The sequence below is a fragment of the Anser anser genome (assembly GCF_964211835.1).
Source record: "Anser anser genome assembly, chromosome: 6".
Taxonomy (NCBI): Eukaryota; Metazoa; Chordata; class Aves; order Anseriformes; family Anatidae; genus Anser; species Anser anser.
In genome coordinates, this window is record NC_139726.1 from 15,882,107 (window position 1) to 15,907,769 (window position 25,663).

The 25,663-nt window shown below is 40.8% G+C and overlaps 1 long non-coding RNA gene across 4 annotated transcripts; it reads left to right on the forward strand.

The window, feature by feature from the left end:
• The first annotated feature begins 208 nt into the window (after positions 1 to 208).
• On the forward strand, positions 209 to 25,608 carry LOC310901552. 4 transcript variants are annotated; one of them, XR_014585893.1, is made up of 7 exons: positions 209 to 737; positions 8,629 to 8,733; positions 9,607 to 9,714; positions 10,984 to 11,118; positions 11,728 to 11,846; positions 15,701 to 15,871; positions 20,725 to 25,608. It is a non-coding gene; the product is annotated as an uncharacterized lncRNA (long non-coding RNA). The 4 variants fall into 4 exon arrangements; XR_014585894.1 differs by lacking the exon at positions 20,725 to 25,608 and having other exon boundaries at positions 15,701 to 17,335; XR_014585895.1 differs by lacking the exons at positions 9,607 to 9,714; positions 20,725 to 25,608 and having other exon boundaries at positions 15,701 to 17,335.
• Positions 25,609 to 25,663: the final 55 nt, after the last annotated feature.

Genomic DNA, 25,663 nt, shown 5'->3' on the forward strand with positions numbered 1-25,663 from the left:
CCGCCCCCGGGCTTCCCCTCCGCGGCTCGGCACCGGGAACAGCCACCCGGTCCCTCCCCGGCGCCCCGCTCGCCCGCAGCCCCCCCGTTGCGTTCCCCCCATCCCGGGGGGAAGCGGTGCCCGGAGGCGATAGAGGCTGCGGTCGGCGAGGCTCCCGGCAGCTCCGCATCGGTGCCGGGGGCGGGCAGGGAGCGGCAGGGAAGGGGTGCTGAGCGGTGCCGAAGAGGGCGAAGGGATGTGTTTGGCTGCTCAAGGTGTGCGCTGGGGTGCAGGCAGGGCGTTTGTGGGTGGGGGGCATCCAGAGCAGTTTTGGGGTGCCCGTGGAACAGGTACAGGACGCATATCCAGGGGGTGAATGGCACACACAGAAGGTGCGTGGGAAGGGCTGTGTGGGACGTGGAGAGGATGCCTGAGGGGTTTACAGGGGTGTGCGGGTGTGCATGGAGTGTGCACGTGCCAGCAATGGGGTGCCCTCCCTGGCACGCAGGGGGCTTTGCCTCCCCACCTCACCCCCAGGGCCTGGCTGGGGCTGGTGCACCAGCTTGGGGTGTCCAGACCTAGGGTGGGGGGGTTGGTTTGAAAACCACTTCACTGTTAACTGTATCAGGTGTTAAGTAGTGCCAAAGAAGAACAGATGAGAGATGGGGACAAAATGAAACCTCCTCCACACCAAGACCTTACTGCTGCTCCCTAAGGTGGAACAAGAAACCCTGAAGAGGAGGGACAAGGAAAGCCAGGTAAGTGGCAAACTTAAACCACTTCATATTCCAGTACTTTTAAAGGCTTTTACTTACTCATTTTAAAAAACACCTGACTTTTCACCTGAAATGAATTTATAATGAGATAATACAAACACGTGGGGATAGATGCACCGAAAGCCCAGGTTCTAGGGATAAAGCCTCACCTTTCCGTCACCTTGCATTCTTCTGTGCTGCCATCAAAACGCTGCTAGGTATCCCAAAAGTGGTTCCTAGCTGCTACGGAAAAGGGAAGGCACAAGCTGCAGAGGACTGGGCTCTGAAACGCCTCTAGGGGCCATGGAGCAAACCACAGGCTCTAATTCTTTCCCCCACCCCATCTCTTTTTCTGCTAAACAGCGGACAACTCAGAAAAATGGGGACCAGATAAGAAAGTCACAGCAAAGCTGGAATTTGCTGCATTAGTGATAGGAGCTTTAAATTGACAGAGACCTCAATGTTTTTCATTTTGATCCTGAGGTGATTTTTTTTCAGCCACCGATAGAGGATGTACATGTCCTGCAACCTGAGTAGGAGACAGGACAAGATGCTGCTTTTTCCTGGTACATCATCTGTGTTACTGAGCACAACCTCTGCCAAGGGTGAAAACATCTACCAGTATGAGCCTATGAAGAGTTGTAGCCATCTCTTTAGATTCTTCCAAGTGGAGTAGAAACTGAGCGAATGAGGAGGAATTGCTAGGAGGAAATTGTGTGCTGGCAATGATGCTTTTCTTACCCTTTATTCCCTTAAATTGACTATCTGCTGAGAAGACAATAGGCTTTCACTGTTTTAAAGGTTCCTGGGACTTTTTTTTTTTTTTCTCTTTTTCAAACTTGAATGACTGAGAAGTTCTAAAGAGAAGTGTCTTTATTTCCAGAGTTTCCGAATACCTCAGTTCTCACTGTCTCTGTTGAACCTCCCTCATCAGATTTATACCTTGGTAAAATCACAAAGAGGTTTCAAGGAAATTTTAAGAATATCTGTAAAGCCAGGCTTTTACATCTAGGCTTTTTTTTCCTCCTTAGTGCACAGTGGTGACATATCTCAGACTGTACAGATATGTTTCCCTTTAGAGCAAAGCAAGCAAATGCACATAAATCCCTGATCCCTGCTGAAGTGTGTGACTGTCTATAGTTGATCCTCCTCCCCTGTTGCACATGGCAATACACATGCATGTCATGGGCACGTCAGCTGTTTTATAAAGAGGTACATCTTATGCAATTGTTTTCTTTCTGCAGATAAATGACTATTTGCCATTAAAATTAGGAAAGAACACAAACCCCTAATAAACCCTTGTAGAGCCTCCCATGAGCTCGCTTTGACCTTTTCCATGTCATAGCTGACCAAAGTCTGTGCTGGCAACATGTTTTGATAAAGTTTTCTTCTCAATATTTTTAAGCATGAGCTCTGAGAAGATGCTGCTCGGCATCATACTCATGCTTTTCTCTGCAGATTTCTAGTCTAGGCTTCATGAAACTCCTTTCCTGTAAATGTACGCATGTCTTACCAGTTGAGAATCGCTGCTCTAGACAATCTTGTAATAGCATCACTGTCTCTGCTTTCAATTTAAAATGATTGCTCAGGCCTTAAACACTCACAAAGAACAAGGCCCACTGTTGCCAGTGAACCCACATCTGCCTTCAGCTGGGAGGGAGGAGTAGGAGACACTTGAATCGGGATGAAAGCCACTGAGCTCCATAAGGAGAGCAGACGGTGCCCCTGCTGGGTTTCAAGGGATTGACTCATGCTCAGCAGAACTCACTCACATATTTCTCTCTCTCTCACTCTTTTTTTCCCTCCTGTTATTTTGTTTGCATGAGTCAAATCAAGAAGTAAAAAAAAAAAAAAAATTGGGGGATGTCCCATCCTACTAGAAACCAGGATGAGGTAACACTTCACATCCTGTCATAGTATCTCCCCAGCATCCTTGCTAGGGCCATTTAACTTCAGGCTGGGCCTTCATTCTGAGGGTCCTCCAGGAGGTACAGGAGCAGCAAGTCAATAGAGCCACTTCTGTAGGTACTGATCCTAAGTCAGGTCAAGCTCAAAATAACATATTATTCACGTATCACATTTAATGAATATTGCTGGCTAGAACAGGAGTGCATTCTCAACTGGCTACTTGAGGTTTTGGTTTGTTTGTTTGTTTTTAATTGTAAACATTCTTCATGCAGCTGCTCCAGGGATATGTTTAGGAAGCAGTGGCTGACTGTATTTAAAAGATTTCAACTCATCTTGACCTACATTTAGATTTCCGTAGCTTACAAGCCAGGGCTGTAACCAGTGAAACCCTCAGAGAGCTTATATAGCTTCTGTAGGGCAAGGCACAGGAAACAAATGAAGGATGAAGTTACCCAGCTGAAGCGTTTGGAAAAGTGAGTTACTGAGGCTGAACTACAGGTTCAGATGATTATCAGATAATTAGGAGCTCAAAGAGCAGAGCTGTGTAAAGGGAGCAAAGATAACCTCTCTCTCCTTTGCCTTGTGCTTTCTTCCAGATTCATTCTCTCGCTTGAAGTCATACAGTAAAGTCTTTTAGGCTCCTTTCAGCAAGAAGTTCATAAGGTGCCTAACCACAACTGCAATTTTATGTGTTTCTTTCTCACTCAAACTTCTACTTCAGAAATTAAGTATAGTGCTAGTTCTTGATACAACCCTTATTAACAAGAGAAACTGGTAGAATTGAAGACGCTAAGGAAATAACTTTGTTGGGAAGGAACACATTCATCCATTTTCCAAAACTTTCTTTTCTCTTCCTGGGATGCAGGGGCCTATTTTTGCAGGGTGTAAGCACTCATTTTAAAAAGCAATGCAGCTTCTAGCCTCTTGAGACTAGAAGGTAATCTTTTAAAAGTTACTATAATATCTTCCCAAATCTGCAGGCAGACTAAATTATTATCCCCCATCCTGCTCGTGTCTGCTGACTGCGTATGTCGAAGGCATTGAGAACCTTTGTGTTTCGTGCTGCAGAGATTGAGCAGCTAAGGAGGCAGGAAGCCAAGAGGTCAGGCCCACTAGGTCAAGCACAATGCAGCGCTAACACTGACATATAATGTTTAGACCAGCATCAGTTCACTCAGCTCAAAAGCAGGAAAAAAAATGAATTAGATCTGTCAGCAAAACACCACAAAAGAAGTGTGTGCCCATCTGGTGAAATATACAGGTATTTGAGTCTTTATAAATTTAGGTTTGCTGGAAAAAGTTAACAGGGCTGTAAGCATTTGGCTGTTGGGGGAAATTACAGGTTTGGAAACTCATCAGATGTTTTAGTCCCTTGTACTTAGAGGTTGGAATAATGTATAAGCAAAAGGCACAAACAAGGAAAAGCTGGTAATTTCACTAATTTTAGTAGAAACTAAAATGTAAAACTTGTGTTAAAACCTGACATTTCTGTTCAAACTAGCAGGCCAAATATCTTGTCAGACTGCAAGAATTCTTCACCATCATTCTTATAAAGCCACTGGTGGTAGCAGATTAGTTCCACTTTCATACACTAAAAGCATTAAAAACATTAACTACTACTGGCCCTTGTTGAATTAAAGCCATTAACGGAGTGCTACTGGTATTCATGCAAGCCAGGTGATGGATAAAGGGAGCGGTTACTGTGTGTTACACAAAAACTTATTCAGAAACAGGTGCTGACTGTGTCTAGATTGACCCTACGAATGCACGGATCAATATAAAGGCAATAGGAAGGCAACACAACCACTCTACATCATGCAGTTAACTTTACCCTTTTCTTCACAGAATGGAAACGGCCAGTAACTGTGCTTATGTGGAAGACTACAGCTTTTTTTTTTTTTTTCCTCCCTTTTTTTTTTTTTACCCCTGAAGCTCTCACTTCAGCCAAAGTGAGTTCGAATTGATGGGGAGGTTCTGAGATGAATTGGCGGCTGGAGGAAAATCAGCAAGTATGCTTATTAACAATTTCTACCAGAGCATACTTATGTTCTGCACAAGTAATGGTCCAGAACTAGAAAGCATCCATTACACAGAGTTGAGTTAGTGCCCATTCCATACAGAGAACAGCCAAGCTAGCTACAGAGTATAATTTACTGTTATTACAACCTTCAGTCTCTAATCTCAGTTTCTAGCCTAAAGAAAGAAGCAGTGGTAATGGCTACATGGCTACAGCATGATTACAGAGATGTACAATATTCTTGCCTTCTTTTTTTTTTTAAATATAAAGTTTAAGAGCAACATGGACATAATCAGTCTTACCCTTGGGCAAGAAAGAAACAACTCGTCCTAAGTCTTCTATAACACAAATCCGTTACACTGAAGAATTAAAAGTAATATATTCAGGTAGTATATTTGAAGGTTGCCTAATTCATGGCAATCAGATTGTTGTTTGACAAAGCTCGTAGTAAGCAACTTCAACACTTACAGGAGAGTAACACAGCATTCGTAAAGCAAAAGTTTTTGCCAGGAAATTCTATTGTAATTATCAACCAATACCCAAACAGAGGAAATGCAAGAGGATGTTAGAGTTGTCTGGAAATGCAACGCATACCTGACCATGGCCACATTTGCGATTTCCAGCCACCCACAGCAGAAGTTCCACGGAAAAAACTGACCACCTACATTTTGGAAGCCAACCCCCATTCCACTGTAACTGTACCTAGGTTTCTGGATTTATAGCTAGACCTCCCTTGTTGAGCAGGTGTAAATATGCATCTTGTGGGCTTGTGGCTTCACAGAGGATTTCCCAGCCACTGTAAAAATGACTGTGTCTGCACATCATTCTTATGTGGAACATATGTCTCAAGATACCACGCGGAGATCTAGGGCGAAAGAAAGCAAATGTTTTCTTTACTTGTCCCCCTTTCATCTTTTTTCCCAAGAGAGAAAACAGTTATTTTTACCAAACATAATGAGAGAAACTAATCCCGTTATATCAGAGCCCTAGCTGAGAGTATTGTCAGCAAATTCCATCCAGACTAAAAATTTGAAGTCCCTGTGGTGTGTCAAATTTCTGAGACTTCAAGCTAAAAAATGAATTTGTATAGATTATCTAGCTAGGGCTTTAAGATAAAGCTGGCTTCTCTGAAAGAAATGTGTTTTACACAGTGTTAAGTGTTCTGGTTCCTCTTTTATTCAAAGGAAGCAAAGGAGCTTTGTGAAGAGTCTTCAATAGCCTTTTCCTTTTAAAGCTGTGGAGGAGTTCCAGCCTGTCTGTTGCATTGGCTTAAACTTTGTTTTTCTCCAAAGCAAGAACCCTTTAGTTTTCAGTGGCTTCCACATTTTTTTCCTCCTTCTTTTGTGAAATGTGCCAGTGAAGTCAAGTGGGTTGTATTAACTTAACATTTTTCCAAACATTCACACTCAGGACCAAAAAAGGGAATATTTAATAAACACAACCAGGAATATGTTGGAATGTTGATCTTCTGATGATCACAAGAATTTTCAGTCATAAGGTCTAATTAAATATCCCAAGTTGGAAGTGCTTCCAGTGACTGTTACGTCTCCTTGTTATCTGGTCAAATATTTTTAAGTTAGGTCAAGTGGCTTCTGCGCCAAAGCGATAGTTTTAATGCGAATAACACACATGTGAAGAGACTGCAATAAAATTTACCTAGGCTAGTGACATTTTGGCATCTCAAGTTTAATCTGGCAACGTCAGCCTATCTTCATGCACCAGATGCTAACTGGCAATGAAACAGCACTGTGGAGGTAATCACAGGTGTTTGCTTATAGCAAAATGTCTTAGTTTGAGATAAAATCAACAACAACAACAAAAAAAAAGCACACAACAGTCTGCATGGTCTGGTACGGGAATTTGTACTACCATTGCTGATATTCATGAATTTTGATGCAATGAGTTTAAAGAGAAACAAAGACATCACATAGAATGGTTTGCCAAAAATACCATACGATGTTATTATCTAAGAATAAAGCATTTTTTTTTTTGCCAAGATTAAATAAAGAAAACAGAAATGAAATCCAGAGATAACAAATGACTAATTAACCACTTCATCCGATTAGGAGCAATAGAATTCCAGTAGCACTCAGATAATCGGAGCTGCTTTGAATTAGCTGGTAAAACAAAAAAACATTTTAAGAGACAATCACTGCCTTAAGGAGCATCTCATCTAAGCAGACAAGCCAGACAAAGGAACATCATTGTTTCAGAATTAGGGAACTGAGGCACAGAAGAATTGTCTTGTCTGCAGCCAGTCTGTGGTAAGATAGTAATTGAATGCAGATCTCCTTACCACATGCACATTCTCCATTTATATTCCAACTGGTCAGCTGAAACAGCCTTTCATTACTGCTCTATCAACATACCAAGAATTACACAAGACCATGAACATTTTATATGTTTGCTTCAAACCAACTTCTCTTCCTACCACAGCATTTAAAAGCATGTAGCCGGTGAGCAAACACTTACATAGACGCAATGAGGTCCTAAACCCAAAGAGCAGGTCAGAAGATTATGATCCACCTGGAGACTCCTCCCCTTGCAAAATTCTCACTGACTTCATATTTTGGACCCCCTACTTCCTTTTGCAGGATCAAGTTTTTCTTTAAAAGATCTTTAAAAACATTTTCTGCTTTTCTTCCTGTAGGAAGAGGAAGTCTCACTTATTTTAAGCCAAGGTCTGCCTTTTCACTGTATTCTTATGGTGCCTTTCCTCGTGCAGTGAGTGGCACTCCACTGTCCAAACACAGCCACCAGTATCATTCACAGAGCGAATCAGACAATCATAACACCCCTAAAGACAACACATGCCATTACCAGGTCTACCATCAACCAGCAGAAGTCAAGAATTAATCAGTCCTATTCATAAGTGTCAAGATATTCTCTGGGGGAAATTAAGCTACAAGAAAGTTTTGGGAGAACAAAGGCAGTTACAGCCTGGCCGCTTCTCCTAGCTCAGTGGCCCACGTTCATGAGGCCATTCACAGGCAGGTTCTGCTTCTAGGCTGCAGTACAAGAAGGAACACTGCGGGCTCCTCTGCTCCTCCTGTGGTGAGGGCTTTTCTGATAAAGATCTGTGAAAACACTTCACCCAGCAGGATTTCCAGGTCTCCTGCAATCCAAAGAACCAATTGCCCAAAATCAGACCTTCTGCTTTACTAAACACAACCTTCTCAGAAGCATCTTTATGTTATACATTTGTGTATTTTATTCATACACATTATAATCCACTGGGATTGAAGGAGAAAGCACTTTGAGACCAAACACGAGGGCCTCCACTTGCTCACAGGAAAACCAAGAAACTGTTTAAAAATGTTGGCACACAGGCAGGGATATAAACAGCGTTTCAGTTGCTGGAAATGAGGAATAGTAATAATAATAAGAAAAGGCAATAGAGAACATTTTGGTGCCTGCTTCTCTTCACTCAAAATCTAGAACTTGCTTGAATTTACTTTGCACCACAAGAAGTTCAGTCAGCACAGGGGAAATTTTCCCAGTTGGGAAACAAGTCTGCGATTCCTTTGAAACCTAGGGGTGCTAAATTAGGATCTGTTACCCTCACAGCCTCTGGGGTGATGCTCCAGGTACAAGCATTTGTACAGGAATGCTATAGGATATGGGGTGTGCTTACAAAGAAAGGCAGCCAGCTCAGCTTGAAGACTGAGTGCTGTTGGCGTCCAGGGACTTTCTCACACTAGTTCTGATCCCAATGTGTTCCATGGCAGTCACGTCTATAATCCAGCCTTGTGCTGGGATTTTTTCTTAAACAAATGTTGGCCACTGCCCATCTGATAAAACTTAGAAATGGAAACAGAAGAGTAATTTGTGCTGGCTTAAATTTTGTTCCTTACAAAAGCCACCCTATCCCTTCCCTCCCCAGGGAGGGTTAAGGGACTCCTGGAGCCAGGGTGCAGGACTGAGCACTGCTCAGGGCAAGTTCTTATTCCTTCTTTGCCCCTGCAATAGGTAATTACAACAGCCGCACTCCGTATCACCAACCACCCAGTTAATACATCCTTCCGCTGTCAGCATCTCCCACTCACCAGAGGAGACGGATCTGAAGTATAACAGGTGAGAGTTACGCTGAGGGCAGCCTCTTTCAGAAAATTCCCCTCCAACCAGGCCACCACTGTGCAGGAGCCACTAGCGAAGGGGAGAACCGGAGCCCTGGGATCTGGGGAGCCAGAGAGCCGGAGCACCCGGAGCCAGAGAGCCGGAGCCGCCCGCCCTCTGCTGCCCGCTGCCGCAGCAGCTGGAAGTTTCGGAGCCCGGCAGGGCAGCCTGCAGCTGAGCTTAGTTTTCATTGAGAATATAGAACGAATTAACTCTATCCTGAATACAATAATTCCCCATCTAGACAACTTCCGAACCAGCAAGTGGCTGGCAGAAGGAAGCAGCGAGCTCCATCTACCAGAAAATAACGACGATCGGAGCTTGCTGCACGAGCGCTATCACTAAGCCGTTAGCAGTTGCAGAGCAACTCTGCTGCAACCAGGGCAGGGCTCCCCGGGGAGGGCAGTGGACAGAAAGCAGCTGACTTCACCACGTGTTCACCCTCGAGCTAAGTGCAGAAAGCCTTCAGAGTGTCCCTGAACTTTTGAGCTGAAATGGGGCAGACTCAGCAAGAAATGAGTAACAGCCCAGAGGAGCACATAGTGCCAGGAGAGAATTGCGCTCGTTTCTTCTCAGATCTCTCTGCTGGCCCTCCTGGCCCCACCCCACATGCTCTGTGCAGAATATACCACACCTGTGTGCACCCTCTCCCACCACTGCTCTTCTGGTCCAGCATCACTATGAGTTGTGGCGCCAGGGGCAGTCTCCCAGTACCATTTCTGCTCTTTCCTTTCACCCATGCTAAAATAGAGGTTGTTGAAGATAAATTTACTGTCTACCTTGCAGCAGAGAATCTGCAGACACCAAAGTTAGCATCTCTTTTCCCTGCAGCCCTAGGTGACACATTGGATATTCAGCTCACTTCTGACTGAAAGAGCTACTTTTGTCAGAGCTACTTTATGTCCCTGTAGTTCCTCCACTTTTGGAAGCCAAATGCAAGTGAGTACACATACAGTAAACACTGCTTTCAGACAACGTTTATGCAGCTTGGCAGCTGTACCGAGCTGTGCCAGCTCTGCCAGCCCCAACCCCAGCCCCAGCAGCTGATCCTCAGCCCAGCACCAGGACAACCTGATCTCTGTCAGGCAGCAGCATCGCAGGATGCATTGCCGTTGTTCAGCAGATTAACAGCCCGATTCACGGGGCACCAGGTGAACAAAGCATGGCTTGCTGCTTGTCTCTCTTGAGTATCTTGAGCTCTTGAGCAATTGTAATTTCAGGTTCTATTTTTTTTTTTTCGTGCAGAGATTTATCAGACATCTTGCCTGTACGGATTCTTTTGATCTCAGAGTATACGTGCATGCCTGCAGCAGACTTTTGGAGCATTTATAGCTTGCCCTCTTCTATCCAGCTTCTAACTTGCATGAAACTTGTAACAGCTTAATTAGCTTGTTGTTCCCCTACTTCTCACGTTAGCTTGAATCAGACAGAGTTCAAAAGTCATTAGGGGGACACAGATAATGGGATCATATAAGCCTTGTTTCCTTAATAAACTAAATTAACATTTCAGATGGTGTCTGGTTCTCATTGCTCACAGTCTAGACTAAACAGGCACATGCAGAGCAGGCAACGTATGAGAGCTCAAATTTATTTTTATCTTTACTTCATTTTCGCAGAAAAAAAAAAAACAGTTTCACAATAAAAATAATTTTAAGTGGTTTTGGGGGCAGCTCAAGAGAACGGTTACAGAAGTAGCAGTTTTTCCATTTCTATGTTTCCAGATTTATTCCAGCATAGGACAATATTCGCCAAAATTAGGAGTGCCTAAATTTAATTCCCATTAGATTGATATCCAGTGCACACAGCACTGATTTTGAAATTTATTTTGATTTTTAGAAGAGATATCTAAATTGTCTTTTGAGGGTTAACCAGGATGATGAGGAAGAAACACATAATCAGATATTTAAAAATAAATATTATACAGAGGTGCACATCGATCAACAGAGGTATGTGTGCTGGCAGGGAATAGGCAGTAATCTGCAAACTAATGCTGAGCTTGCAATGAAAAAAAAAAAAGCAGGAGAAAATCAAAGGGGTAGCTTTGAAGCATACTCCAATGTCATGGCTGAAGGACTCCATCATCAGACATAAAAAAAGGAACAAAGATGGATATTGCTTTATTAGTGCTCATAACAACTGGACGTGCAGTGAGACAGTTATAATAAGCTGAATACCATGAGTTAATCCATACATTTTTTTTTTCCACAGGGGCACTGAAGCTAATATATACTGGCATTAGCTTCAGTAATTACTCTATGCAGGTGCATATATTTGCTATGCTTGTAGCCAGCTTTGATGCTGCTCCAACACAAGCTGTTAGCAGGGAAAGGAAGGCAGCTGTGGGTAGGTATTTTGTACCTGGCGTTCATTAAGACTTCCAGTATATACCCCTGCTGGAGAAGCTGGAATTTGACTCTGGTAAAAGTGTGTACTTTGTGGATTTCATTTCTGGAAGCGTTCTTGACACTGAAAATGGTGACTAATGCTCTGTTATTCCACCATAAGGATTAACCAAATATTCAAGTCTTCTCAAATAATGTTGTGGCTGTATTTTTTTTTTTTCCTTGATGCATACATATAAAAATATACATTTGTGTCTGAGTGAATGAGTGTGACTGTCTTTAGCACTAAGGCAATATTTAGTCATTAAGCAGAAATCTGGAGAAAGGCTGCTAGCTTGCCTCTCTGACCTTCAAAACAGACCAAGATGTCATTGCAATGCAGATGTCAACTCTGATTATTATTTTCAAAAACAATTGTTTTGAATGAGCTTGAGGTATTTGAAGATTGATAGCTGCGACAGCTCAAAGGGCGTCATAGTTTTGGCGAACTGCAGAAATAAAGGATTGAAGCATAAATATCTTAACAGACATTTTCTTCCAATGAACACTATTTTCAAGCTTTTCCCACAGTTTCAGATATGTACTAACCACAGCTTGCTTACATCCCCAGACCTCTGATGTCATCCCATCAGGATGGATGTTTCTACTGGAGTGCTGCAAAATGTCCAACTGTAAAAATGAAGTAACAAAAGGCCCCAAATGAGGCAATATTAAAGGTGTGAAATCCAGGTGAATTATGTTAATATTCAGCTATTTATCAGTATGCTTGTACAACAAATAAGGTTCAGTGTTTCTCCCACTCTCAGTTATCTATTTTTACATGCTAAGGTTTATCCATGTCCCTTGAAGATTTTTATGCAGATTTTTTTTTCTTATTGTTGTTTGTTTTTAAATTTAAATGCATTTCTGATGCATCTTAATTATTCTTAAATCAGATTATTGCTCAGGCTGCTTAACTCACTAGTAGTACTGATTTAGCACCCTTAGGGCCCACCTTCTCAGACTGAAAGAACAACTTTGCTATCCACCTGCAAATTCTAGAAGGCGTGAGAAATGGAAGAGGAATGGACATTTCCAGACTTAAATAGAATGTCTCCAGACTTGTCAATTCCCATAGCTTTTGTAGGTGTTACAAAATACAGTTACATTTTTATCCTTTAATGAAAAAGAGGGAGGTTTACTACCAGCCATATTTCTGTAAATACATCTAAGTTGGAAATCATTCCTACTTCAGCTCAAACAGTGCAGTCATTTCACCCTAAATCATCCACAACACTGGGGTTAAAAACAACCAAAAAGGACTACAAAATCTACCTGCAAAATAAACTGCAGAAAAAATCCCTCGGCCAATTAATTTTGTTGTCAGAATTTTATTTTGAACTGGAGCTGTTTGACATCTTTATATGTTGTATATCTTGCTTTTATCCTGGAGCATGTGTTCATTGGTAGCAAAAATATGTCTCTCAGGTTAGCTGAAAATTGGAAGTTGGAGTAACTCAGTCACATCAAAGTGAAATGTTTTCACCACATCTACACAGCTCAAGAGAAATTTTAATTTCTTTATTATGGATTTACAATATAATTTGATTTGAACATCTCTCTATGTCTCAATTTCCCTGCTTCTAAATGGAAGTTCTAATAATAACTGGTTACGCTATTCCTTGGCAATTTTTCTAGACTTTCAGGACTACAAGACTGACAGTCTTTTCCTCTATATGTATTCCCCATCTTCTAAAACAGAGTTTAGTTTGCAGTCTTTTCGTCTCATACCAATATGATTAATCATGTTGACTTCACAGAAAAATGGCCTTAATTAATTAACAGAGTAAGCTGGAGACTCCAACTCAGATCAGATTCCTATTCATCAGTAGAGGCATTCAAGTGCTAAATGATTTGCAACAAGTCTCACAATAAAAGCTTTAACATTTTTTCCAATGCAATAGATTATTTTTTTTTCCTGAGAGATTTCAAAATAATTAGTTAAATGTCTAAAGAACAGAACATGTGAATTAATTAATCAATTCATGGAACTATGGTTTGTAGTAAGTTAATCTCATTAAGGCAAATTTAATGAAAGGTTGAAAGCAACAATTGACCAAATATAACAATCTAAAACCACAAAAAGAAATCTGCTTTCATTCTATACTGAGAACTGGTGAAGTATTAACAGATTGACTGTTATTAACCTAAATTTACCTGAGGCTTTAGACTCTATAGCTGCTCTTGGAAAGCCCATTTCCTCTTAACACGGAATCTTTATCTGAGTCATAAGCTTTGTCCAGAACTCATTTGGCTTCAATAAAGCCGAATGAAAATTTTTATTATTTTTATGCAGGTAACATCGTCTGCTTTTAATGTGGCTATGCATGTGTGCAGTTTAGAGAGAAGGTAAATAAGAAGGGACACTAGGATTGTAAAATGATGTATGGTACTAAAGAAAGCCTATCAGGCTGTCCTGTTATTGTGTCTGCCATTATGAGACTATGGAATAGCAACTGAAACTTCAGGGCAACGTATTTACAACAGAATGAAATAGTGCTTATTATCCCAGAATATAAACAGCTTTCAAGGCACAAATGCCTGATAGCATTGAGGCCAAAAGGTTAAAAGAATTCCAGACCCAATTAGCTCCCTGTGTGAGTGTTAAGAACTTCTCTAGTTTTGTTATACATTGTGTTAGTGCATACAAAATTCAAACTTACAGTTCAGGATATACCATAAGTTGTGTAGGGACAATACAGTTAATCTGAAAGTTTGGCAGTAAATATAGAAGCTTTGATGCTGAGGCCAAAATCAACATTAAAAAAATATATATTTGGAAGGAGAGAAAACAGAAAAATAATTAAATCTTAAATTTACAATACATTAATTTACAGTACATTGGGAATTTTTGCCAAGTGGAGTAAAAATAATGCCAAGTGATTAGAAATAGATCTAAAAAGCAATAAAAGAAGGAAAACTTAGTTTTGGAAAATCTAAATCAATAGACAAAAAATCAATAGAAAAAAAAAATGTCTTATTAAGGCGTAGGAAGGAGCCTGGAAAGCCCCGCTGTTTTGAGGAACAATGTAAAGAACAGTAGTTTGCAATGTGGCATGACAACAACAAGAAAGATGCAGCACAAAAGGAGTAGCAGGGAGAAGTACCTGCCAGGCAGGTGGGATGTGGCTGCAAAGATAGAGCTGGTTGGCTCTATGCTGCTGGGATGGCTGTATCCCTCTAGAGCTATACTGCGTTCAGCTCTGGGCACTTCATTCGCTCCTATGGTGAAGTTGTGTAGGGACTGGAACCTGACTGATGAGGAAAGGGATTCATTTGTTCAGCAATTTGGGTAAATCTGGCCTAATAGAGCAGAGGAACAGTCTTTAACAGTTAATATTTAAATGGTGTTAGATGATGGTTGTGGGAGTGTGGCCGTGGGGTCGACAAGCCCCATGGTTGGTGATAACATCGGACTCTTAACGATGAGGCCATCAAGAATGTAAAGAGTTTAGCTGGGTGTTTGCTGTTGCCGGGCAAAGTTGTTGACCGATGAATAGTTAGTGGAAAAGTACTGCCGTGGGGCGAATAGTATAAGAAGGGAGCCTGTCCTCAATAAGGGAGATTGAAGTTATGCCCTCAATAAGAGAGAGTTGAAGTTATGTCATCGATAAAGTAGTAGCAGTTACTGATCCTAAAAGAACCCTGGTGTCCTTGTGGTCATTACGCCACAGATGGTGATCTAGTGCTTCCTGGTGTCACTGGCTCTCTCTCTGCTTTCTGGGCCTTGCTAGAGGGCATTATTAACATCTGGCTTCTCTGTGTCTTGGAAGATGATGCCACTAGTCGTCCAAAAGACCTTTACAGATTGACGGGAAATTATCCCATCTCCCAGCATCCCAGATATGCCTTGGGTTGCAGGCACCCAAGGGCATTATATCTTCACTACCATTTTAATTAGATTTGATGTTTCCACAGAAACAGCATACCTCATGCCTGCTAGAGCTAACTGCAATCCTTCATAGGACCAGACATGCTTAAAAAGAAAACAAAAGCATTCTAGCAATGACTCAAAATAAATTTTTAAAATTTTAGGAGAAGCCTAAAAGTAATAGAATATAAATTCTGGTGATACTTAGCTGCGAAGTGCTCCCTTAGATGTTTCAATGACTCAACCATCCTGGAAATGGAGGGATATTATCTAACCAGCTAGATGTCTGTTCCTGTTGATTGCACAGAAACTAAGATAGAAATGTTCTCCCTCTCTCATCTGATTTTTTTCTCTCTTTCTCTCTTTTCATTCAAATCTTTTTAGTCCCAGCCTAACTTTCACTGCCATTCACTGTACCTGTAATAAGCTGGGCCCATGCCCTTTCCTTGAGCAATGAGGGAAGAGATTGTATTCCTAGATAGGTGTATCTAATGAGATAGTAATTATTATCTTACCTTACAACCTTTAGAACATGCATTCATGCTTAATTAGCATTTCGGATGATCAGAACGATACCAGGACAGCTACAAAGCTTCAAAAGTCATATACCATAAGAATTATTAAGTGCATGTATATTTTATAAAACTTACGGTCTGCCCTTTGACCTCTTCAGGAAAATTTCATATGAAATCTAATGGTGCAGGCAGCAGGTCCAGCATTATTGCTCAGCAGGAGAAGTACAAGAGAAGGACTATTCCCAGGGCAGCTCCAGCTCCACAGGGGAACGTCTGCTTGGATGCCAGGACCATCTTCTGCCAACTCACACCTTCTCCAGTGATATAGGGTATATTTTAAGCTTCTCTTTCCCCAAAACATATAACTATGTTGAAAAGAAAATAAATAAGCAAAATTCAAGTATCTCTGCTAGTACCAGAAGTAGAAAAGTATGATTTCCTGCAGATTTGTCCAAAGCTCAGGTCAAAAATAGCTGGCAGAGTCCCACTGTCAAACAAAACATGCAATTGCTTAAGGAAAAAAAGTACTATGAAAAATCCAGATGAAAACAGGAGCTTAGCAAGAAGTTTAATAACTCCTTGTCCAGACTAATTAGAAATAGTGGGAACATTCAAGTAGGAACATGCAAGTAATATAAAGTTGTCAGGAGCTGTTCCTAAGTGCTAACTACTGGGACCATTCAGCTACATTGGGATTCGCCAGTCAAAACAATGTGTTCGGTGGTGAATGTGGTAAAGTTGACGTGTTTTGTGTTTTATCTCAACAAATAAACCCAAGTTCAGTACTCTAGGTCTTATTTAGTAGGGATAGTCAAATGGTAAGCACAAAAGTGAAGGTGTAGGGTCTAGAAATTACGTGCTGTAGTTAAAGCTTTCTTATGTTTACTTGGCTTGTTTCACAGATAAGAATTTTAACATTTATTCAATTACTTGTTCTGTATTACTTAGATCTTTGCTTAATCTCTAAAGCCTTTGCTACATTGGAAAAAATATACTCTAGTGAAAAGTTTTATTTTATGTTACATACAAAGCCTCTTTGGAAGTATGATAATGCAGCTTAGTCTTGAAACACGAGGCAACTGCTCATTTTACTCTCACTGTTAAAATGTATGTAGCTTTGCACAGATCATGTCCCTGCCATCAGAGTTAGGTTAACAATTTATGTTTGTCTTTATACACCAATAGAATAAGTGGTGATAAAAGCAAAGATTTCACCTTCATAAAAAATAAAAATGAAGCCCTCTGGCTTGTAATAGTGATGCCACACTGCATGTGTGATTTTTACAGTATTTCCTCAAAACTGGTCTTCTATTACTAGATGTAGGTTATAGCTAGTGCATACCTGAAAAGGGTAATGCTTTTTTGTTGTTGTCGTCATTTGTTTGCTTGATTGATTTTTAAGAAAATATGGAAATAAATGCTTTTCATTCAAATCTGGATACCCCTCTAGCAGTAGTCCTAATATTCCCTATATCAGTGGTAGCCTTAGGTAAATACACTGGGACTGAAGCATGAGAATGTTGTAATTTTTTATTGATTATGGATGGAGTGGGAAGAACAAGTGCAAGCTTAGATAAAGCACCCCTTCAGCTATTAGTTTCTCTATTACGTAGTGCAAGAACTGCATAATCTGAGGAATATAGGTCCTGATTCTAAAACAGACACAGAGTGCCTCCACAGGCTTGGAGCCCAGATACTTAAGCTGATCTCAAGAGCACTCACTTTTATAAGCATTCTTGGGAGAACTTGGCTTGGAAATGCAGCGTCCCCGGAAGTTAGAGCCACGATTTATAATAAACTACCCACAGACATTCAGATGCCATTATGGTAAGAATTTATTTCCTCCAGTGGGTAAACAAGGTAGACTCTTATTCCAATAAAGGTTGCATTGGAAGGAATATGGGAGCAGAACCATGCCTGATACGATATATGCAAGGAGAGAATTATGGCAGGAAGGAAAAGGAGAGGCTTTAATATATAAGTGTAAAGCCACACAGATTAGATGAAGAAACCTACAAAAGTGTTCTCAATGTTAATGGAATGATGTTACCAGATTTGATCAACCATAAGTGTAACAATGCACAGAAAGAATGCATGAATTATAATCTTGATTTAAATGCCAATATTTGCAAGAGGTGGATGGGAACAATCAGGCTAGTCAATGTCTCCTTAAAATGTCAGAATAACTTCTTTAGAAACTAAAATTCTGCAAAACCACAAACATGAAATCTTTAATGACTAGGCGTACTGCACAGCCAGACTGTCTAGAGCATAGGCTGAGAACGATCAGCTTCAAGCCTTGTGACCCAAGTAATGAATCTTCTTGCATGCCTGTAATGTAATCTTCAAAAGGATAATTTTTTTTCTGATAGTTTTTGGAGCACTGACTGATTTTTCAACAAACCCCAAAAACAGTGCAAAATTACTTTCATTTGCAGTCCTCCCAGGCCTTTGTATAAGGAATCCTAGTACATTTGAATTGGACTAAGTAGATTTCTATTTAAAAGGTGAAGAAGCTGCTGCTCTGTTACTTCAGTAAAGGGGATCCGGCTGAAGAAGCTGACTAGGATAAATGTCTAGACTTTTATAAATGGTCTCTGGATTTTAGAAGCAAAATGTTTCTCATTGTGGCTTCTTCTGTTGGATAAAATGACTGTTGAAACTGTATTTGAAAGATGCGGCCAAATCCAAAGTAACCACTTTCTGCAGTTAGGGTGAATGACAACAACTTTTGTTGTAGCTGGGTAAAAAACATTTTATTTTTTTTTTTAGAAATGCCCGGAGCTATTTACAAACGAAGAAAATTAGATCACCATCAGATAACGTTTAGAAATGGTCCCTTTTGTTCTGTCATAAGCATGAAATGTAGAAGCCATGCAAGATCATACTTGCAGACCTTTGTGCAAGAAGGGGCTAGCACTGCAAGCAGAGGACTGTCCCACCACTTTTGGAACATTTGGTGGAAGTTTCTAAGAAGGCCGACAGAATAGATTTTAAAACTGTCTCAGTAATTTAAAATATTAATAGTGAACATGTGTTGTGACTGCAGTTAATTAAGTCTCGATAAAAGAATCTGTGTGTAAACAATTACACACTCCCTAGAATATTTCCTGAGTGGCACTAACAATAGCAGTTCTTCCACACATGGCTCAAGATGGTCTGCAAGAAGGGTGTCTGAGACTCCTCAGCTGGTTCGTGGTGGTGTTTCCTCCTCTCGATGCCCCAGCCAGCTGCTAGGAGAGAGGCTCTGCTGTCCTCAATGTGCCCTGAGCCTGGCTCTCCAAGCGGTGCTTTAACAGGGATGATCTTAACACTCGTGTGAGGATTGGAGCTGGGCTATTGGATGGCAGAGACTAAAGTGAAATAAAGATGGTGATGGCATGTCAGGGAGTGTTTAACCCTGAGGTGTGGATTCGGTGAAAACATTGCATTAGTGTGATGGGGCTGTGACTCTGGTCCATATGCAACCGTGAAATCGCGGTTGGCATTGCTGCCTGCTCTTACAGCAGGAAGGTAGCTGTTGGCAACACCTTCAGGTGGGGCTTTTAAAGACTTCTTAACAACATAGTGGTGGCTGCAGGACCTTCTTCAGGAATGAATGTTCCTGGGAAGAACTCAACTAGGAAGCTCAAACAGGCAAATGCCAGTGTTTGCTCAGGATATGGTACACCAAGCAGATGGGATTGAGTGATGATATCTTTTCAAAGGAAAAATAGCAAGTACTCTTGAAAGAACTCAGTTCAAAATCTGATCTGACCATATAACTCCTTAGTCAATGGCTGCTGTAATCACTGAAATTCCAGCTTCATGACTTAGGGAAGCTCCAGTTGTCGCACAGACATTCCTGGTTTTAAACCTGGAATTGTTGGCAACATTCCCATGTGCTTGTGCTACAGAAAATGAAAATGAATATCACTAGCCCTTTAATTTCAAACTCAGTTGCAGGGGCCAGTGGAAGATATAAAAATGCCATGGTGAAAAATTCCTTGAACAGAAACATCAACTTAGGCTGGAGACAACACTAGTGCTGGATAGAGCCCAATATCATGGTGAACTGCTGCATCTCTGCATGTTGGGAGGGAAGGGGGATGAAGGGTGAAGATCTTCGCAGAGCAATACTACTGTGTTGTCTGTCTGAAGTCCTGGGGGACAGAGCAGAGCTCTTGGCCCTGCTCCGTTTGTGTTTTTTGGAAAGAGGGTGCTGGGGTAAGGGTGATGTTGGGATGATCTTAGTTCTGGGATTCGGTCTGAGAGAGAACTGGCATTCCCTAAGGAATAAAGAGAACCTGAAACTGATATTAAAGCTATTTATATTCTACCTTATGCCAAGAAAAATATTTTACACTTAGCTTAATACCATAATTGAGAGTCCAAAACCATCACTGCTAGCTTCTAAATAGAGAACAGAATCTGGGAGGAGGCAGTAAGAAAATATATGTTTTGGCTGTATTATTGCAGCATGGAGGTAGCCAGAATTCATCACAGGCTTGAACAAAACCAGGAGTCTCAAAAGAAATACTACTTGTAAGTAGTCTTTAGACATGCAAATACTTTAAGGGCCTATAAACCACATAATGTGAGCTTCAGCACAGATGGCTGCTATGCTCTAGCTACAGCTTAGGCTGCTCTTTTTCTGGTGAAGTACCAGTGAAGTACCAGTTTTTACACTGTCTTTGGAGTATAGTGTAGAGAACACCAGTAAAGGATGTTCTCAAGGGTGCAAAAAGGAGATTATCAGCATGTCTCAGTGCTGGTGAACTTGTAATCCTGATGGTGTACCTCATGACCAGGCATTGCAGCAGGGCTGCGCATGAGGAGCGAAGTGTTGTGTGTGGCCAGGACCAACATTTGAGGGTAGGACCAGAGAACCCATGGGATAATACTCTCCACTTTGTGTCCTGATAAGCAGAGGATTTGGTTTTCACCTTGGTGTTTGTTCTTCAAACATCATGTGCAAGCTTTCACTGAAGATGCATTTAAGTATGAATGCAGCAGCTGTGTAGATTTACAATTCACATTTGACACCATCCTGTTTACATACGATTCCATTACCGAAAAAAAGATCACCAGGTAAGTGTGGCACTTCTGTTAACTTTCTGAAGGGAAATCAGTACATGACTATGTGGATTGACTAACTCACATCTGCACAAAGATAATCTAGTGAATATTGCTCTCCTCACAGCTGCACTATAATATACCAGGAAGACCTTTGAGGCCTTCTGGCAAGAATCATGGAGAATTGCCAATAACTGAAGGTGTGGACTACTTACAGAGGTATCTCTCCCTTGCCTACACTGCAGTAACAGATGAAAAGATCTACAGTGACTGCACTTCTGAAAAACATACAGACTGTAGAAATAGGGTCCATTTTCACCATTTAAAAGAAATCCAAAGACCAAAAACTGGGAAATCTGATTTCTTCTCTACCAAAAAGATTTCACAGCTTATGGACAATGTGTGTCTGTATACCATATGTGTATACATTGGTACAACCATCGTTTTTCTTTTAAGTTATTAAAAAAAAAGCATAAACTATTCTTTATTCTGAAGAAAGATCTGTTCAAATGTAATACTGATCGGAGGCTGGGAGAAAGGCTATGTTCTGTTCAGGCTCCTGGCTGGTTACTGTCACCCTCAATCCCTCCTTAAAGCTGACAGCCTGGGGTAAGCTCAGCAGTGAGACCACGTCTACTGTTTGAGTCCCCTGCACCTGAGGCTCTGCAGGCAAAATACCTGATTCACTTGTGTAACCAAAGACTACTGAATATCCCTGAATCTGGCTGAAGAAAAACTGACTCAAGGACTTGGTTGTGCAATGAAATTACTGAAGGAATTTACTGAACTTTGGGGAAGGCAGACACTAATCTCTAGCACAATTTGACTCAGTCTTGATCAAGAACAACTTGGGATGGCCTGCCTGAGCTTAACTGGAAACAGGTCATTAATGTGGCAGCCTGATCTGCCCAGGATGGTTGAGAGTCCAATCTGTGTTTGGCTTTAATGCCCTTGAGCTGACTTAACGTTCTCTGTTTTTGGACATTCTGGTTCCGGCACAGTGGTGGGGGTGCAGAACTGTCCCAGCTGGTCCAGCACTGTCCTTGGATGTATTCACCCAGTACTTCCAGATAGTTGCTCCAAGAAGTTATGGAAAGCAGCTGAGCAAAAATGTTTTTAATGGGCATTTTGGCTGTTCACTGCATAGCAAGACAGAGCTCACCAGGGCAGCACGTTACCATCAAAACCCATTCAGACTTGAATATTTCTCTGCCTTGTTTGGGGAGATCATTGAAGTGACTAAATTTAAGATTTTTTAAATTTTATTTTATTTATTTTTCCCTCCTGAATTTGTTTTTCTAGCCCTCAGATTCTAACCAGGGATGTGTTTCTTTACCTTCTTAGGGAAAAAAAAATTAAAAAAAAAAAAAAATCATGATTATTAAGGATGACTGTATAAACCAATGATTTAAGTAAGGTGCTTGAGATACTAGTAGCAACCACTGTTACTTTGCAAAATGTATCATGAGCTGTGAAACTCTCCTTCTGGACAGAGCTGAATGATGTTGCCACTTGGCCAGGGCTGGTGTCCCAGGCAGTTTATCTACACATACAGAAGTAGCACTGGCTTCACTTCAGCAAGTAAGACATCTTTGTTTCTTATGCAGACTTGGAGAGGCTTGCACACAGTGGTAAGGCAGCAATCCTCTGTGTCTGCAGGGAGCTATCACCATTCCCCGGTTCTCTGAATGAGACACTGAATTATAGACGCTCATCACCCAGGACATCAGAGCAGGGAATTACAAAAGGCTTAAACTCAGGTATGCTGGACACTGGAGTTTTGCCCTATCCATTTACTTTTCCATATGGAAGAGGGTGCATAAGGGGAAATTTACCGATAAGAGCTTGGCAAAGCATATTTCAAGAGGTCCTTTCCTTTCCATGTCTCTGGGAAGTGCAGATGTCAAGTTCACAGTATATGCTCCGTAAAAATGAACCCCCTGTATCTTGTCTCTTTGTGCTGACATAAATCTAGAGGAGGCTACACAATGGCTAAAATTGCAGCTGCTGAACTGTTCCTTGTAAACTAATCCTTGGAAGGGGAGAGGTGTTTCACAGCAGCTATTCCTGAATGTAGAACAGAACAATGATTTAATGTTGAATACACACATTTCACATATCCCTTATATTTGGAGGCTGATACAGTGGTGGACATAACCTGAAACCAGCCATCCTGGCCAAGCTGGAGCGTTGTGCTGAATGCTTGTTTGGCTATATGATCAGCACGCTACCTGTGACTGTAACTGCTCAGCCCAACTAGCTGCACTCTGCTCAACTTGGCATCATAAATTTCAATTGTAAATCTTCTTAACCTCTTAAATTATATTATAAAATAACTTATTTTGTAACTATATACAATACCATGGAAGAAACTCTTAAGCTGGCTTTCCCACGATCGCAGTAAAACAGCAGGTGTGGAAGGACAGGCCTTCAGACACAGAGGTGCTGGTTCCTTTTGAGCTCTCTGTGTTATCTCAGGGCTGTTTATGGTACCCTTCACCTTCCTCATTCAAACATTGTCTTCTGGCTACAAAAACTGAAGCATCACAGCTGGTTGTCCTTTGTCTGATCCTTCAGCTCTGAGGGAGGTCTGTGCTTTTCAAACTAGACAATAAATCTGCCTGAATTTAAATACTTTTATTTTCCTTAGAAACAACAGCAAAATTTCATGTGCCACACAAAAATGACCTGTGTAGTTGACACTACAGTCCAATTAATTACTTTATTCTTTACCTCTTCCAAGCTATCCCAGCAAAGACAAATCTCTCTACCCAATTACTTGGGCTCTTCCTTGCTGCGTACTTCTCAGGCTATGAAACTTGAGTGGTCAAAATTCTTCTATGACATGCAAATTCTAGTGTTTTTGATTTGGCGTTTTATTATACACAACACTCATTAAATAAAGAGCTTGTAAGAAATACTATCATTACCTGTTTTCTCTTGAACCACTCTCACCTTTTAAGGACCTGCATATTTGACCTTGCCAGCTTTTGCTTCCACAATGCTGCAAATTAATAAATGACTATATGTGGGAAATTTTATAGGTCATTTAAATTCTTATAGCTCTGATTGACACATCTCAGTAAAAATCAAATAATTTTATTAAAGAAAAATCTTTCCTCCTATTTCTTCTTAGCTTCTCCCCCTCTAAGAGGATGTTAAAAATCTGCTTGCATCTCATTGCCCTAAAAACTTTTTGCAGCAGTCAGCTCTTGCTTTGATAAAGCTAATTTTGTAAGGATGAGTAGGACACAAATAAGATGGTGTAACATCCTCCCCATTTAGACAAAAGTGAATGAAAATGTAAGAATAACATGCTCAGGCATCTTGACACCATGGCTGCTTTATGCAGATTATCTTTGGCCAGGACAAATATCCTCCTTCAAAAGGAGTAACCGTAAGAAGAAAACTGGCTTAATTTGTGTAGTAATGAATAATTTGCAATATTTTGTCAGCCTTCTTGTGAGTTTTAAAGACTAGAATTTATTGTAGCTTCTCTTTAATCTATAGCTTAAATCTTGCTTTACTTCTTCTCTGAAACTGCTTGTAAATATTAAAACATGTTAGCTTTCACATCATCAACCTTATTTTGAATCTGAGCACAAGTAGTGTAGAGAGTACTAAGATTTTCAGGCCAAGCCTTAAAAGCATTCTAAATCACTGAAGTCACTATTTAGTCTAACTTTCCTTTTTCGAAGTTGCAGTGCCAGTTGGCTTTTTTTTTTTCTTTCTAGTATGCATTGTCTTCATACCTTCTCATTGCCCAGTTACCAGTAACTAAAATAACCTCAGAACTTCTACACAGCACAACTTACGCATGGTTAGCACACCAACTTTAAAACATGTCATTCAAGTAACTAACCATGGAAAGAAAAACTTCAAACTGCTAGAAAGTGATACCTGTATCCTACAAAGAAACATACAGGAAAAGGCCAGCACCAGGTTCTAGGGAAAACAAAACAACACAACCACAAACACTACAGAAAAAGAGTTCTTAAATTCAGGTATTTATAGTGCTGTTCCATTTCCAAAGATGTTTTCCCTGATAAACCATGAGCTGTGAAAAAACACCATTTCAGTGCTGTTATGTGTGCAAGAGGAACAGAACAGTAGCAGTAACACACCCTCTCTGTATCTCAACTTCAAATCTTTCCTGATCCATATTCTTGACATCGAGATCTGGAACTACCTATCAAGGAGAATGAGGGACTGGAACGACTCTCTGCTCTGCTCCCATTCCTGTATAAGCCAAATTGCATGACTCAGCCCAGACTCTATTTACGCCCAGTAGATATTTGACACCTCAACAACTATTCTGTGTATTCTAGCGCTTTGCTAACTGTTCTGGTTTGCCAGCTCTAAATAATTCCCAATTCTTCTCTTTTATGTTAACTGAAGCCTGTTACTGCTTCTGTTTCTTAGCACCAGTGTGTTTTGTGCTTATGCACTGGTACTATATTCAAGATAAAAAAAAGCAACAATCATCTGTAAAAACTATGACCTTAAACAGAAGTGTAAAGCAAAACAGAACTCTGAAGGTTTTGGACACTCCCCTTATTCTTTCAAATACAATTCTCAAAAGTGAAAATTGAGTCTTACCCAATGATGAGTGAAAAAGGGCTACTTCATGTGTTTTACAGGATCTACCATATACTGCAAATCCCATATGTCGTCTGCATTTATTTGTTTATCCCGACACATTAGTTTTAACCCCCCAATGCTGCTGCAAAGCTGCTCTGTAGTTAGCTCTTCCCTGGCATTTACCTGTGGAACCTCTTGCCCGTTTATGACACCTTGCAACTGATCTTCAGGGAAGAAAACAAATCAATAAAGGAAAGTTTAAGACTTCTGCCCTTAAATTCACGTTTAAAAATAATAATAAAAAATACATGAAGAGAATTATCTAGTCAAGGCAGGTTTTTTTTTTTTTTTTAAGTTCAAAGCAGCTCCACTTTCATCAGTTAAATTCCCACTTTATTACTGAATTATAATGGGTCTAAACCCAGCTTGGCTCAAAAACAATGCAGCTGAAAAAAGAAATCCTGCCCACCCATTTCTTTGATGAT